Source organism: Heloderma suspectum, chromosome Z (genome assembly GCF_057233095.1).
Source record: "Heloderma suspectum isolate Gila_16-S chromosome Z, 16-S_ref, whole genome shotgun sequence".
In the NCBI taxonomy this organism is placed as follows: Eukaryota; Metazoa; Chordata; class Lepidosauria; order Squamata; family Helodermatidae; genus Heloderma; species Heloderma suspectum.
Window position 1 is genome coordinate 830,629 of NC_139476.1, and position 15,591 is coordinate 846,219.

The window sequence follows — 15,591 nt, forward strand, 5'->3', positions numbered from 1 at the left end:
TGAGATGTTTTATTTGGGCGTCAACTGAGAGTTAGGGTGGGGTCTGGACTATCAGAGGCTCAGCCTTTGGAAAATGGTATTCCCCAGGGAAGTATCATTAGTCCTTCCCTTTTTAATATCATGATTAACGATCTTCCTCTAGTCCTCCCTTGTGGTGTTGACATTAGTATGTATGCAGGTGATTGTGTGATCTGGGCTCATAGTAGGTCTTTGCAGGTTGTTGTTTCTAGACTAAATTTGGCTCTTAGCAAAGTGGAAGAATGAGGAAATTCCTGGGGATTTCAGTTTTCCCTTAGTAAAACTGTCGGGATGGTCTTTTGCCGTCGGATGGTTGCCTATCTAGTCGTCTTGAAGTTACATGCTCCTTCAAGTAGTGCCTATTTCTAAGTTTCTAGGAGTAATTTTTGACCAAAAGTTAACTTGGAAAGCACACATAGACTTGACACTTAAAAAATGTAGTCTTAGGATAAATATGCTGAAAACAATATCTGGAAGTACCTGGGAGCAGATAAGAAAACTGTATTGATGTTTTATCGAGCCTGTATTTGACCATTATTGGATTATGGTTGCCGGGCTTCTGGCTCTGTTTCACCCACTTCGCTACATCAATTAGATAAGGTACAGTCAAGGGCATTAAGAATTATTAATGGTGCTTTTATTACTACTCCTTGTACTGTTCTACAAGGAGCTAGTGGAGAATGGCCAAGCGACCTTCGTTGTGAATTCCTGGATATAATGTTGTGGGATAAGTTACATATCCCACAGGAGGACCCTTTGTGTAATCTTTTTGATGACTATTGGGAGTTTGGAGATCCTAAGAAATTTAAAAATAAAAGCCCATATGTAGTTAAGTGTCCTTAATCTGTTAACTAATATCAAGACTTTAACAGTTTCCAAGAATGGGGAATTGTAGTCCTAATGGTTGGATGTGGCCTCCCGCTGTGGTTGATGTAAGTATTCGTGAGATGGGAATTAACCAAATTGGCGCTCTGGCTGCTAAAACAATGTCCTTGGGATATATTCATGCTCGGCGCTGAATCGGTGGCCATTATTTTGGCACTAGAATGGGTTATGGAGGTTCATCCAGCCCATGCCCTTGCTTTGTCCGATTCCCCTTCTGGGTTGGTAGCCATTCAATCTGGTGGTGTAGATTGCAAGAACAACCTCGTAAATGAAACATGGGCCTTATGCTCAGAATTGCATTTAACAGGCATTTAGGCTGGCTTTTGTTGGATACCTGCTCCTACTGGCATTACTGGGAATGAAATGGCAGACCGTACAGCAAAGCAGGCTTTAAATAGAACCTTTATTGATGTTCAAGTCCCTCTATCTCATAGGGAAATTAAAAGCTGCCTGCTGTGGGAGCGTACTCACAGTTGGCAAAAAAAAAAAAACAACACCTGGGAAGGGAGCAGTACTGGTTGCAGGGTCTTCTCCTTTCGCCTTAATTTGCAAGACTTTAAAGTGTTTAATCAGCCTGGTCGAGCTCGGCAAGGTTGTCTCTTTCGAGCATTGACGGGTGACTGTGCAGTTCAAAGCAGGTTATTCAGTAATGGGCAGGTGGATTCAGATATTTGTGCAACCTGTGGAGTATGAGAGACAATGGATCACGTGCTGTGGGATTGTGTAGAATACCTAAAAGAACGGGAGCCCTTTCTCCGCATGTTGAGGGATAGGGGAGCTCCTGTTGCAGATGTAGGACCTCTCCTTAAGATCTGTGCGATCCAGTCTTCTGTGATCTCTGCCATCTGGTGGCTCATGCTCAATGGTAACTTAGCCAGCAGTTTGTGAGTTACTTCTGGAGCCAATCTGGCGTCAGTAGGTGGCAGTTATAGGGCCTTTGGCCCTTGCTTCTCCATGAAGCCTCCAGAAGAAGACGCAGGCCCCAGCCAGCATGGCTGGTTAGGGATGCTGGGAGCTGTAGGACACTTTCCAGTCTAAATATGTATGGGATGGCACTGTTTTTATTTTAAAAGTTTATATCCTTCTTTTATAGCTGAAGCCTCAAGGTGGCTAACAGAAAATGAATATAACGGTAAAGGGCAAACAGGTGATGCAACTGTTCTATGAAGAGTAAAAAAAAATCTGAGTAAAATATAACTCACTTAAAAAATCCTACCATGATCAATAAACATATGAAGGTCTCTAAACAAAACATTTGAATTTAACAAGTATGTTGCGTTATATCACTTTCGACCCAAGCGCTATCACCATGATCTTTATATTTATTGTTCTGTGAAGGAACAAAGGGGTTCCAAACCTTAACAAATTTACTATGAATAGAAGAAGGAGATGTTGGGGAGTGGATAACAGAAATGTTATTTTATTGCTTACATTTCTGTTTGCTCCTCATTTGCCTACCTCCTTTTCTGATTGAAAGGCGAGTAGCAAAGGACAGTGCCCAAAGAAGCCGATGAAAAAAACAAGAATAAATTTATAAAATAGAATCAAGTCTGTAGTATTTTATGGAGTGATTCCTGTCCCCCATTCCCCCCACCCTCGCCCAGCCCCCAGCAAGAACTTTCCTTGGAGGCATCTTGAAATATGCACACAGTAGCAGACAGTCTGAAATGGACCCGTTTTTGCATTAGCATTACCATGGAGTGTGTGCGTTTTGAGACAATGTACGTTATCGTGGGCTGTCCCCACACTGGAGGCATTCAAGATGAAGCTGGACAGCCACCTGTCAGGGATGTTCTGACTTGGATTCCTGCACTGAGCAGGGGGCTGGACTCAATGGTTTTGTAGGCCCCTTCCAGCCCTACTATTCTATCATTCTATGATTCTGGGGGGGTGTTTCACTGCAGTGTGATGTCATGTCCTGGCTGGAGGATACAGACTTGGCCTCCCTGGTCCATTCTTGCTGTGTGAATGAATCAAACCCTTGTTTGTTATTGCTAAGGAAACATTCCTCATTCTGCAGGAGGGAGGCTTCTCCCCCCCCCCCCCCCCCCCGCTTTGCATATTGGTTCCTGTTTCCCTGATGATGTGGAAAGTGGCAAAGAAGCGATTACATGAAATGTGCAAACGATCCCTTGAATGCAAGCTGAGAAACTGGGGTGTATGCATCAACCTGGGGTGGTGTGGGGGTTAGTAAATACCACCAACTATGCCAAAATCTGTCTTCATAGCTGTCCCATTAAGACGAAGCAGTCCGAGGCCTTAGCACTGTCCTTTGCTCTTCCCTGAATTCCCTTCTGCCTGCAGAGATGACATTTTGCTGAAAATTCAGACCCTTCCACAGCTAGTCCAGATGGCTGCTGTTTCCTTGGATTGATTAAAAGGGAAGATAAGGTAGAAATGATGTACCTTGACAAGGACCGTGCCTGCTGGTTGATTACAGAGGAGATCCTGTCTTCTCCCAAATGTTGAGTTTCCTGTGATAGTTGGAAAGACGACCAAGGTAGTTCTGAGGACATACAAGCTTGTAGACTGAGCTAATTCCAAAGACTTCTGGGTGGAAATAGCCCTGTGGAGGCACGCCCTCACTTGCTCAGATAGGGGCTATTTTTAAGAGAGAACTTACTAATCTGTGGGTCTCAGGTGTCTGTTCAGTGGTGAGCTGGATCCACGCGGAACGTGCCACAAGAGGGCAGCATCTCCCCATGCGACGCAGCTGCAGGCTCTATATTCTCAGCTGCCAGGTCTGTGTTCAGGGGTGGCACCAAGGATTGGTGCAGCGCCAAGGGCCCACACCCCAGCAGGGGCCCACTGATAGGAGCCCCCTGGAGTTCTCCTCCTCTTCCCCATTGCAGCCTGCTTGTTCGCTTGCCTCTTGATCTGGCCCAAACAGCGGCTGTGGTGATAAGGAGGAGCAGATGCCATGGCCTCCGCTCCCTGGCTCTCTGCTGGCAGGCAAGCAAGCAGCAGCCGTGAGGAGGAGAAGGAGCTGGTGACCATGGGGGTGAGAAGGGAGGCTCACCGGGGAGGGGGTCTTGCCCAAGGGCCCCCCAAACCTGGAGCTGCTGCTGCCTCGCTTCTCCGCTGCCTCTGAACCTGAGGGCAGTTCTAGTCTGACCTCCCCAGATGAGGAGCTCATGTCGGCCTGGAGCCAAGTTCTGTCCTTGGTACTGATGAACAGTGGCAGCGGAAAAGTCATACGTATTTCACACATTTTTTGTAAAGTATCTTTCTCTTGTGTGATTTGTTTTGTGAGCTCAGATCCCAAGGCAACCTTGGATCTGCAGTCCTGCCTTCCATCCTTCTCTCTCTCGTCCTTGGCTTTCCGTCTGCCTTGTGGAATGAACAGCGCCATAAGTGTTTATCTATTCTTTCTTAATAAGCCTGTGTCCTACCCTTCAATGCAATTAATCTGGGTGACTTACAAAACTCCCAAGTTAGAGGAACATCATAAAACAGGACGTTGCCACAGACAACAAACCCTGTTGATACCCCTCTCTTGTGCATGGCTGGTGATGGTTTGACTACATAAAGCATTGTCGCTCACAGCCTGACAATCAGAAGTAGCAGGAGTGATTCCATGTTTCCTCCCACGGAGTCAGGATGGCCGACATGGTCTCCTCCCACTCCCTTTACCCTCGCAGGAGGTTAGGTGGAGACTGAGTGACTGGTCCAAGGTCACTCAGTCAAGCTGTGTCCCTGAGCCCCGAACAGAGATTTGGGCCTGGGTCCCTCTCTGTTATCCTTCCTTGATAGGCAGAAATGTTTATTTTTAAGCAGGCCTTTGGCATGTAAGCTGGTCTGTCGGGTTGGCTGCTGTTTGTATTTCCTTTATTGTTGTGTGTGTGCGTTTCGTTAATGTATTTATTTAATGTCCTTGTTTTATGATTGTTATAACCAAGTTTTTATTTTAAATTTTGGCTCTTACTATTGCTAGCCTCCTCAAGCACTGTTTTCTTGGCAGAAAGGCAGGGTAGGAATACCATAAAGACAACTAAAATAAAGAAAACACTGTGTGGTGCAGTGGCGCTCAGGTTAGTATTGGGGCAAATGGGAGTCTCTTAGCTTCTTGTAAGAGCCTTCCCCAACCCGGTGCCCTCTGGATGTGTGTGGACTGCCATTCCCATATTCCCCAAGCTGGCGAGTATGGGAATGGCAGTCCACATGCATCCAGAGGTTGGGGAAGGCTGTTCTATGTGCGGTATTGTTGTCCTTTTATGTTGGCCTCTTGACACAACAGAGCAAGAATTCTCTGACGTCTGAGTCTGCTCCGTTGCCTTTGCTGGCAGCCTCTCTCTAGTCCCCATCAGACCGGCTCTGTCAGGTCCCGATGGACTTGTTTAGGGATGGATTCATGGCTTGCAGCCAGTTTGCAGTCGACAAGGGAAACGCATCCCCGCCGACCCCCCGGACATGTTCCTCCCCACCTCTTCATGATTGCAGGCAGAGATATTGTAATGTCAGGGTTTTGTTAAACTTGTGTAATGATTTATTTTGCCTCTGATTAGGGTGAGTGCTCGCTAATGGAATGTTGTTGCCCACAGGGCGTTTTTTTGGCAGAAATTGTTCTCTTCTCTCCTGGCTCACTGCAAAGTGATGATGAGGGTGGCTAAAAATAGCCCTGGATGTCATATGGTACCTGTCATATGGCTGGTATCCCGTGATGCTCTGGAAAGGTTGCCTCAGGAGGCTGCTGCTGTGCTCTGGACTCTTATTGCATCTGCATATTCAAAGCCGGGCTGTTTCCCTCCCTTCTTCTCTGCCAGCAGAAGGTGTTTGCTGTCGTTATATTTATATTTATTTATTTAGCTTCTATGCCATTTGATATCCTAAAACTTCTAAGCAATTTACATCAGCAGTCCATCTAATAAAATATAAAAACCAGTGTTAAAAAACAATACAAAAATATATATACATTAAGAACGTTGCAATGAGAAGATCAGTTGAATGGAACAGTGTCTTGGTCGCGTACGAGTCAGGGAAAGCCCAAGTAAACAGATGCGTCTTCAAGAGGAGTTGGAAGCTCGCCACCGTATCTGCCTCTTGAACCACACGTTGGGAGAGCATTCCAGAGGATGGGTGCCACTACCGAGAAGGCCCAGTCGCGTGCTATGATCTGGCGACACATTGACGTGGTTCACACATAATACTAACCCATGGTTTATTTAATTCTGGGTTGTTGTGATGTGCGAACTGGGCTGCGCTACCAAGCCATGGTTTGTTAACCACAAACAGTCCAGGAAGAGAAGCCATATTTTCTTGTTGGGCTGGGAACTTCAGGGTTGTCATGACATCTGAATCCAGAACTGTGGGTTGTTCATGGGCTGTTTCACCGGGCTACAGAGGCAAGCGTAGTAAAAAAAAACAGCTGGTACAATAACACCGGAAAGGCATTTGGGATACAGGGACGAAGCGAGCAAAGGAGGAGGGAAGCAAACAGCCCAGGGATTGAGAAAACAAATCATGGTTTGTTTGATTGTCTGCCGGACAAACCCTGAGTAGGGCAACTAACCACGGGTTAAATAAACTGTGGGTGAGTGTTATGTGTGAACTAGGTCACTGTTACTTGTGGGGCGACTGATAATGCAAGACTTGAAAGTTGTCAGGGATTGATTTGGGGTGGGTAGGGGAAGGCGGCCAGCTAGCTATGACGAGGCGCGATTTAGCTTGCGCTCCTGTCCTGTGGAGACCTCTCAGATCCTCCGAGCTTCATAATTCAGGCAACAAGGACCTATGACAGCTGCTTCATTTGCTTCGGTGGGGAGGGGGCTCATTTGGAATAAATTTGGAACACCTTCACCTGTTCTAGACCTCTGCTTTTCTGCTCTTCTCCGTGCCAGGCCTTCCCGCTGCTGTCTCAATGCCTTTGATGGCCACGAATTGTGGCATTGGCTCATCCCTCTTGCCCTGTCTGTGCTTTGTGCTTGAGATGCTTCATCTCTTTCCCCAAAGGCTCCCAAGAGCCATTCAAGTCTGTGAAAGCAGCCAGAGCTGAGCTCCTTCCACGCATCTGCTTTTCTGTTTGTTCTTCGGGGTTGTCTGTCAGCTGAGAGGGAAGTGAGCCCCCACGATGGGGATGTGGTGCTCAGTGATATGGGGTGGAAACGTTTTCCATTTCAGAGATTTTCCACTGCTGTCTTTTTCTGTGGAATTTTTCCCCTGCTTCTAGAAATGCATTCTTTTGTAATATTACTTAGTAACCTGAGTGAATGCAGCAGAAGTCAAATTGGGGGAACTGGAATGGATATAGTAATAGTCAAATCTAAAAGCTGTAATTAACTCTTCTTCTTGGGAAGCACAAATATTTATACTCACAGCCCTTTCAGGCATGCTAAGATGGGCATGTTAATGGTTTTCAGCACCTTCTTTCTCCCTTTTAAAATCTAAATAATTCAAAGTAAATGTATGCTATTAAGTTGTCACATATTAAAATATTTACAAGTATCCCAGTTTTAAAAAACAACCCAACTAAAGCTTTGAATTTGTTTTAAATCTTAACATTTAAACCACACTAAGGGCACGATCCTGCACATGTTTAGACAGAAAAAAAGTCCTCTACCATTCCCAGCAGTCCCCAGCCAGCATGGTTGGGTGTGGAATGGTGGGAGTTGTAGTCCTTCTTTCTATCTAAACATGCATAGGATAGCGCCCTACAGCTGCTGTCCTATCCGCACTTACCTGGGAGTAAGTCTAATAATGGGCTAATTTCTGAGTAGACATGTTTTAATACCCCCCCACACACACACACACACATATCAAATATTTCAGTATGTTTCGCCGTTGGAAAACCGTTTCAGGTATTTATTCAGCATGGGAAACTAGTGTGGTGTGCTTTTTAAAGTTTTCCTCACTAACTGTAAGCCAATTAAATATACTGAACCACATCTCCATCGACTTGGGGCAGTAGAAAACTTTCCAGTTCAGCATTTTTCTGGAAAGCCCGCATTGCTGGGAGGAGGCCTTTGCTTCCTTGCCTTCTTCTCTTGCCCCCGAGGTCTTCTCTGTGCAGTAGCCGCTTGCCCAGGGCGAGTCACAGTTCCTTCTGGGTAAGTAGCTCATCTGGCCTGTTAATGGGGAGCAGATAGAGCGGAGTGACAGGGCAGCTGTGCAAAGTGAATAATATCCCAGGTTAAATCCCTGGGCTGCCAAAGGTGTGTCTCTGCCTGAGAGCTCTGCAGAGCTGTTACCAGCAGGGTGGCCACTTAGCGTTGCCCCAAAAGAGGACAAAAGAGCATATTTGCATATGCTAATTCAGATGTATCGATGCAGTTATAAATAATATCTATAACTTAAATAGAAATGCAGTACATATCACCATAGTGGGGAAGACCAGGTGAGTTGTGTGCCTACCTGTTCAGCTGGCTGTCCAGATGTTCCGTCCTGTGGATGGGCACTGCCAAGGTTCCTGCTCTTCTCTCTCTGCTCTTCAAATTGGACTTGGACTGGACAGCCCTTCAAATAGAGGACTGCTCTCTGCAGAGTAGCTTCGGCTATTGGGCGGTATAGAAATGAAATGAAATAAATAAGAGTAGGACATCGGGCCACCCTAGCTACCAGTCAAGGCACCTTCCCATGTTCCTATTTAAATCCACTCTTTTCGGAACCATGAGGACTGGAAACTTGGTTTCTAGGGGAAGGGCCATTGCTCCTCGTGGAAGACACTGCGGAGCTCCTGCAGGTGAGAGCAGGGACCAGTGGGCTAGGTGTTCCAGGGGTCTGTCTGCAAAGAAAGTAGCTTAATGGGTTTTCTTGAGCAGCTCCATGACATGCAGGTGTGCAAAGGCAGATAGGTAGTGGTGTGTGTGTGTTTGTGACACTCTAGTTCATCATTCCCCAAGCTGGGGCCCTGCAGATGGGACTGCAACTCCCATTGGCCATGCTGGCTGAGAATGATGGGACTTGCAGTCCAACCCATCTGAAGGGCACCAGGTTGGGGAACGCTGCTCTAATTTATTTCATTTTCATGTAAAATTTTTATACCCCATGTTTCCCTCCAAAAAGATCTGTGTAACATCAGTAAACAAATGAACTCTCCCCCCTGGAATTGTGACTCGCCCTGGGCAAGCGGCTCCTGCATAGAGAGAGCCTTGGGGATAAGAGTAAAAGGTGAGGAAGCAAAGGCCTCCTCCCAGCAACATGGGTTTTCTGCCGTGCTTTTATGAAAAGTGTTGGGTTGGCACCAGCAACAGAGCCAAATAAGGGATAAATGCAGCCTTTGGGTTTTGGTGGTCCGAAAGAGCAGAGCCCTGTTTGGCGCTGTCTGGGTTTGAAGCTGTATTTGTTTTTAAGCTGGCCTTTAATGTGTGGATTTGTGAGCGGCTTGCAAGGCAGGATGGAGATTTGTATCCAACCATCAGTGTCCCACTGGTACTTGGGAGCGGCCGGGCATGAGAAGATGGGAGGATGTCTGACATTAGAGGGGCCGCAGTGTGTGTCTGTGTTGGTGTGAGAGAGAAGGGTGCGGCAGGGGGACCTCAACAGCCTTTTGGGACCTGGTGAAGGGTGGAGGAACGTCTTCTAGGTATGGAGAAGGAAAGCTGGGATTCTCCACACTGTTATCAAGCTTGCAAAACAGTGAGAAAGGATAACGGTGGTGGTGGAGAACGTAAGAGGAGCCCTGTGAGATCATACTAAAGGCCCGTGTTGTGCAGCATTTCTTTTCACTATAATGTTTTTACATTTTGCATTTTAATTTATTGTACACTGTGCCAATTAAAAAAAAAAGATTATTACATTTATACCCCACCTTTTCTCTTCTTGCAAGGAGCCCAAGGCAGCTTACATGGCCCTCTTTGTCTCCATTTTATCCTCACAACAACGCTGCGAGGTAGGTTAGGCCAAGAGTAGCCCAGAGGTAGGGAGGGTGCAGTTGCACTCATGTCCTGCTTGTAGGTTCCTGATGAACAGCTGTTCGGCCAGTGTCTGAACAGTACGCTTGGCTAGATGGACCCTTGGTCTGATCCAGCAGGGCTCTTCTTAGGGTCTTATGTTCTTAACAGTCTGTGACTGGCCCAAAGCTACACAGTGGGCTTCATGGCCAAGCGAGGACTAGAACCCAGGTCTCAAGTCCCAGTCCAACTCTCTAAGCCCTATTCCACCCTGGCTGTCATCAATATCGCATTGATATCTCTCGGTGTGGAGTGGTTTATACATTTTATAATGAATAATGCTATTCCCACCGGATGCCTCCATGGGAACCCCACAAGCAGGACATAAGCCCGATCATAGAATCATAGAATAGCAGGGTTGGAAGGGGCCTACAAGGCCATCGAGTCCAACCCCCTGCTTAATGCAGGAATCCAAGTCAGAGCATCCCTGACAGATGGCTGTCCAGCCTCGTCTTGAACACCTCCAGTGTGGGAGAGCCCACCACCGCCCCAGGTAATTGGTTCCATTGTCGTATTGCTCTAACAGTCAGGAGGTTTCTCCTGATGTTCAGCCGGAATCTGGCTTCCTGTCACTTGAGCCCATTATTCCGTGTCCTGCATTGTGGGATGATCAAGAAGAGATCCTGGCCTTCCTGTCTGTGACAACCTTTGAAGTACTTGAAGAGTGCTATCATATCTCCCCTCAGTCTTCTCTTCTCAAGGCTAAACATGCCCAGTTCTTTCAGTCTCTTCTCACAGGGCTTTGTTTCCAGCCCCCTGATCATCTGTGTTGCCCTCCTTTGAACCCTCTCCAGTTTGCCTGCATCCTTCTTCAAGTGTGGTGCCCAGAACTGGACACAGTACTCCAGATGAGGCCTAACCAGTGCTGAGTAGAGGGGGACCAGTACTTGCCGGGATTTGGAAGCGATGCTTCTATGAATGCAGCCCAAAACAGCATTTGCCTTTTTTGCAGCCACATCACATTGTTGGCTCATATTCAGCTTGTGATCGACAACAATTCCAAGATCCTTCTTGCTTGCAGTATTGTTGAGCCACGTATCCCCCATCTTGTAACTGTGCCTTTGGTTTCTTATTCCTAGGTGCAGAACTTGGCATTTATCCCTATTAAATGTCATTCTCTTGTTTTCTGCCCAGCGCTCCAGTCTATCCAGATCACTTTGAATTTTGTTTCTGCTTCCAAAGTATTAGCTATCCCTCCCCATTTTGTGTCATCTGCAAATTTGATCAGCATTCCCTGCACCTCCTCCTCCAAGTCATTAATAACAATGTTGAAGAGCACTGGGCCCAGGACTGAGCCCTGCGGTACCCCACTCGTTACCTCTCCCCAGTTTGAGAAGGTCCCATTGATAAGCACTCTTTGTCCGATTCTGTAGCCAACTGTGGATCCACCGGATCGTTGTTTCATCCAGCCCACTTTGAGCTCGTTTGCTCATCAGGAGATCATAGGGCACTTTGTCGGAAGCTTTGCTGAAGTCGAGGTATATGATGTCTACAGCATTCCCACAGTCCACAAGGGAGGTTACTTGATCAAAAAATGAGATCAGATTTGTCTGGCAGGACTTGTTCTTGACAAATCCATGTTGGCTTCGAGGAATCACGGCAGTGTTTTCAAGGTGCTTCCAGATGGATTGCTGTATCATCTGCTCCAGAATTTTCCCAGGGATTGATGTCAGACTGACTGTTCTGTAGTTCCCAGGTTCCTCCTTTTTACCCTTTTTGAAGATAGGGACAACATTAGCCCTCCTCCAGTCATCTGGCACTTCCCCCGTCCTCCATGATTTCTCAGAGAATAGACAGCGGTTCTGAGAGTTCTTCTGCCAGTTCCTTTCTTACTCTAGGATGCAGTTCATCTGGCCCTGGAGATCTGAACTCATTCCAAGTAATTAGGTGTTCCTTGACCTATCGATCTCAAGCTGCAATCCTGCCCCTTCAGCCTGTACTTCGCCTTTGCCAGGGGGGGTCATAGACCCTCTTTTGGGAGAAGACTGAGCCAAAGTAGGAATTGAGCACCTCTGCATTTTCTTTGTCATCTGTTATCGTTTTGCCATCCTTATTTAATAGCTTAGAGTCCCCTCCTGCTCGTGTTCCCTAGTATACTGCCTCCAATACTGGAGGCAGCATAGAGCCATCAGGACTAGTAGCCACTGTCGGCCTTCTCTTCCATGAATTGGACTCGATGGTCTTGTAGGCCCCTTCCAACCCTACTGTTCTATGATTCTTAATTTGTCCAACCCCCTTTTAAAGCCATCCAAATTGGTGCCCATCACCACATCTTTTGGCACCACATTCCGTGGTTTAACTCTAAGCTGTGCGAAGAAGGACTTTGATCTGCCCTGAACCTCCCACCATTCATGGGATGAGCCTGTTGGCTTCTGCTTTTGAGGAAAGAGGAGTTCAGCCAAGGCCCTGAGCTGTGCAGGATGGACGGGGAGGTCCCAGAACCTGGTGCGCACGAAGCTGGGGAGGTGGCCAATGGACGGTAGATACTTCTGTGCCTGGCATGTTTCTTTGGTGGTGTCCTCATTCTCCTTGTTACCACAGCATTGGGAAACCTTGGGTGACTCCTGGATGGCGGCTCCCGTGACCTTGTAGCCCAGAAGACAGCCGGCAGGTGAGCCAGATTGACACACTCCCTGGTGTGAACCTGTCTTACATAATGGTGAATCTAGTCAGGTGCTCCGGCCTGCCTCAGCCTGCCTCTGCTAATTAAGTCTTTTGTAATAAACCTCGGTTGGAACGGCATGCAACGGGGTGCCTGCCACGTTCCTGGAGGATGAGCGGCCCTGTGCGTGTGTGTTATGCCACCTCTGGGGTAACATCACCCGGAGAGGCTAGAGTCTTTCATTGTCCTTCTGGCCCTGGAGGCCGCAGCCTCTTTGCAGAACTGATCTGTCATTTATCGCTTCCATTCAATGATTGCATTTCTAGAATCTCCCAAATAGCGCAAGCTCTGTGGGCAGTTTGCAAAATCAACCCTCCCAAAATACAGTATAACGACAATAAAAAATACCATATAACAGAAAACCGTCTCCATCCCAAAATAAAGAAAACAGTTTTGCACAACCAACAATAAAAATCCCCTGACCTGTTAAAAATCTCGTTATACGCTATCAAGTAACCTGACACCAGAAAGTTGAGAGTGTTGGTGCCAGGTGGGCCTCACTGGGGAGATCAGTCCACAGTTGTGGGACCACCACAGAGAAGGCACTTGTTGCCATCCTGTGAACCTCCCTCAGAAGAGACACTCGGAGGAGGACCTCAGATGGTGCCCGTAGTGCCTGGGCAGGGTCATACCAGGACAGACACTCCCTCAGGGATTGCAGTTGGCGCAGATGTGACGCCTGCTGCGTCAAGAAGCAGTTCAAAATGACCCGGAGGAGAAAGTGGTGGGAGAGGGCTTCGTTGCAAGTGGCAGGCTCTCAGTGGGCGCCCTTTGGCAGGAAGCCTTGGATTTGTGCTCTGAAATTGAGCCCTGGGGGGCGTGTGTGCGCGCGCATGCCCATCCTTTTGCTTGTTTGCTGCCACTCCTGACTTTGACCCTGTCTGGTGCCATTTGCACCAGGTTTTGCTGTTTATCTTGTCTCTTTAAGACAAGGGTTTAAAACTTTCTTCCCTGAGTGCATATCTGTTTGCTGTCGCTGCCTCTAGTGCTCCAGTGGACAGCTCTTCTGCTTTTTTGCATCCGCTGGCTAAGCCATTTCTTCGGGGTATATGGAATCTCGCTCCTCCAATCTAGCTCCTGGTTCTGCCTTGGATGTTTACCAGCTGTTCTGCAGGCCCCAACTGCCAAGCCGTTTGAACTGCTTGCGACTACCAGTTTCTGTTTCCTGTCTTGGAAAACTGCCTTTCGGGTAGCTTGTGTGACCTTCTTTCTCCCCATAGGCCTGTGCATTGCAGGGCGGCCTGTGTCCCTGCACAAGCTTGTTTACCTCTGGGTGGAACCGATCTGGCACAGCGGGTTCTCCAGAAAGGTCAGCAGGGTTGTTCTTGAAACTCAGATGGTGTGAGTAGCGGGGGGGGGCAACTCCTCTTGTTTGGCCAGGGATTTTTTCTGCTTCTGGGGTGGGGAGAGAAGCCCTGGAGGCCTGGTGGATGGAGCTTGGCCCAGTCGCATTGTTTTCTGCCTTCTTTTCTTCCTCTCCGCCCCTGACCCGACTTTGCAGCTGCTGTACACAGGAACTGAGGGACACCTCAGCCACGCGTCTGTGTGTTTTTGTGCTTTCACCTCTGCACAAAAGTAGGAGGGCAGGGAGGGGATTCTGAATGTGTTTCAATAGAGTGCGAGGTCAGTTTTGTTTTCCTGCTCAAGCAAGGAAGAACCTGGCCCCCTGTGCTATTCCACTTCCAGGGACACTTCCAGGGATGGAACCTGGCAGGGGCTGCACCACAGAGATACGGTCCCTTCCCTAAAGTGACTAGACTGTGGTTACCAAGCAGGTTTCGTGGCTGATCTGGACTTTGAACCCTAGTCCAGCCCTCGGTACTCCTTCCTTCTGTGCAAGGAAAGAGCAGATGTTTCCACTAGGCCTGCGCCTGGAAATTCTGCACTTTGAAATTCTGCTGTGGAATAAGTTTTAATTTCATTTCATTTATCATATTTCTAAACTGCCCTGTAGCGAAAGCTCTCTGGGTGCCCCACAAAAATTTAAAACCATTAAAAATACATTATACAAAGTATAAAAACATACACATAAAAGCATAAACAGATAGCACACACACAGACAACATATGTCTAAAAACAATTTTTAAACAAATTGTTTTCAACCAAAGACAATCCAGGACCTGATTAAAAACTCATATGCTGCCAAGTGCCTGAGAGAAGAGGGCAGTTTTAACTGAGCACGGAAAAGAGGACAATGTTGGCACCAGGCGAGTCTTGTCAGGGAGAGCATCCTTTAATTGGGGGACCCTGCCGAGAAGGCTCTCTCCCTTGTTGCCACCCTCCAAGCCTCCCTCGGAGGAGGTGCCTGAAGGCGGGCCTTGGATGCCGAGTTTAGCGTCCAGGTTGGTTCATGTCGGGAGAGGCGCTCCATCAGGTATTCTGGTCCTGGGCTGTGTGAGGCTGTATAGGGCTGGAGCAGATGTCCCGCTTTGCAGACCAGTGCACCCAGTTCTGAAATGGACACCACAGAGACTGCTAGTCTGGGGCGGCACTTCCTGCAGGTTGCAGGAGCCTCCAGTGATTCTCGGTGGCTCCTCGTTTTGCCATCGCCTCACCAAGTTCAGCTCCGAAATGTGCATCTGCCTGTGAGATTCCAAGAAGTTTGGGGCCGCCTGTGGTGTCTCTCCACTTCCGAGGAAAGGGGCCTCTGCATCATGTGCACACTGCCTCTGTCTTGGAAAGCAGAAGCAGCAGTGGGACCTTTGACGCCAAGGATCTGGGTCTTGCGAAACGGTACATCCTTTGGATTGGCACCAAGGCTGGCATGGAGGGCCCTGACTCAGCTCGCTGGCATGGCGAAAGGGCTGTAACTTCATGGCAGAGCCCCACTTTGCATGCAGACAGTCCCTGGTTTGGTCCCTGGTTCAATCCCCGGCAACATCTCCAGGTGGGGTGGGAAAGAATCCTTCCCGAAACCCTGGAGAGCCACCGCTGCCAGTCAGTGTCTGCAGTACTGGGCTGGATGGACACAGGGCCTGACTCCATATAGGGCAGCTTCCTGTGTTCTTCTTTAAAATCAGCCCTTGATTTGGAACCATGAGAACTAGATTCTTACTTTATTATTGAGGGAAGGGCCATGGCTCAGCGTCAGAGCCCCTGTTTTATTTATGTGTGTATTTATTTGGATGTCAGGCTGCTGTT

General features: G+C 47.9%; 1 protein-coding gene across 2 annotated transcripts in view; it reads left to right on the forward strand.

Annotated features, from left to right (window-relative positions):
- The window catches only part of LOC146333445 (guanine nucleotide-binding protein G(I)/G(S)/G(O) subunit gamma-7), a 128,383-nt gene that overhangs the window by 31,820 nt on the left and 80,972 nt on the right, over positions 1–15,591 (forward strand). The window contains exon 1 of one of the 2 annotated variants that reach the window (XM_084826127.1): positions 13,741–13,759. The exons of the other annotated variant lie outside the window; for it this stretch is intronic. The gene's annotated coding sequence lies outside the window, so the exon portion shown is untranslated. Of the gene's footprint in view, positions 1–13,740; positions 13,760–15,591 lie in introns of those variants that run through there. 2 annotated transcript variants of the gene reach the window in all.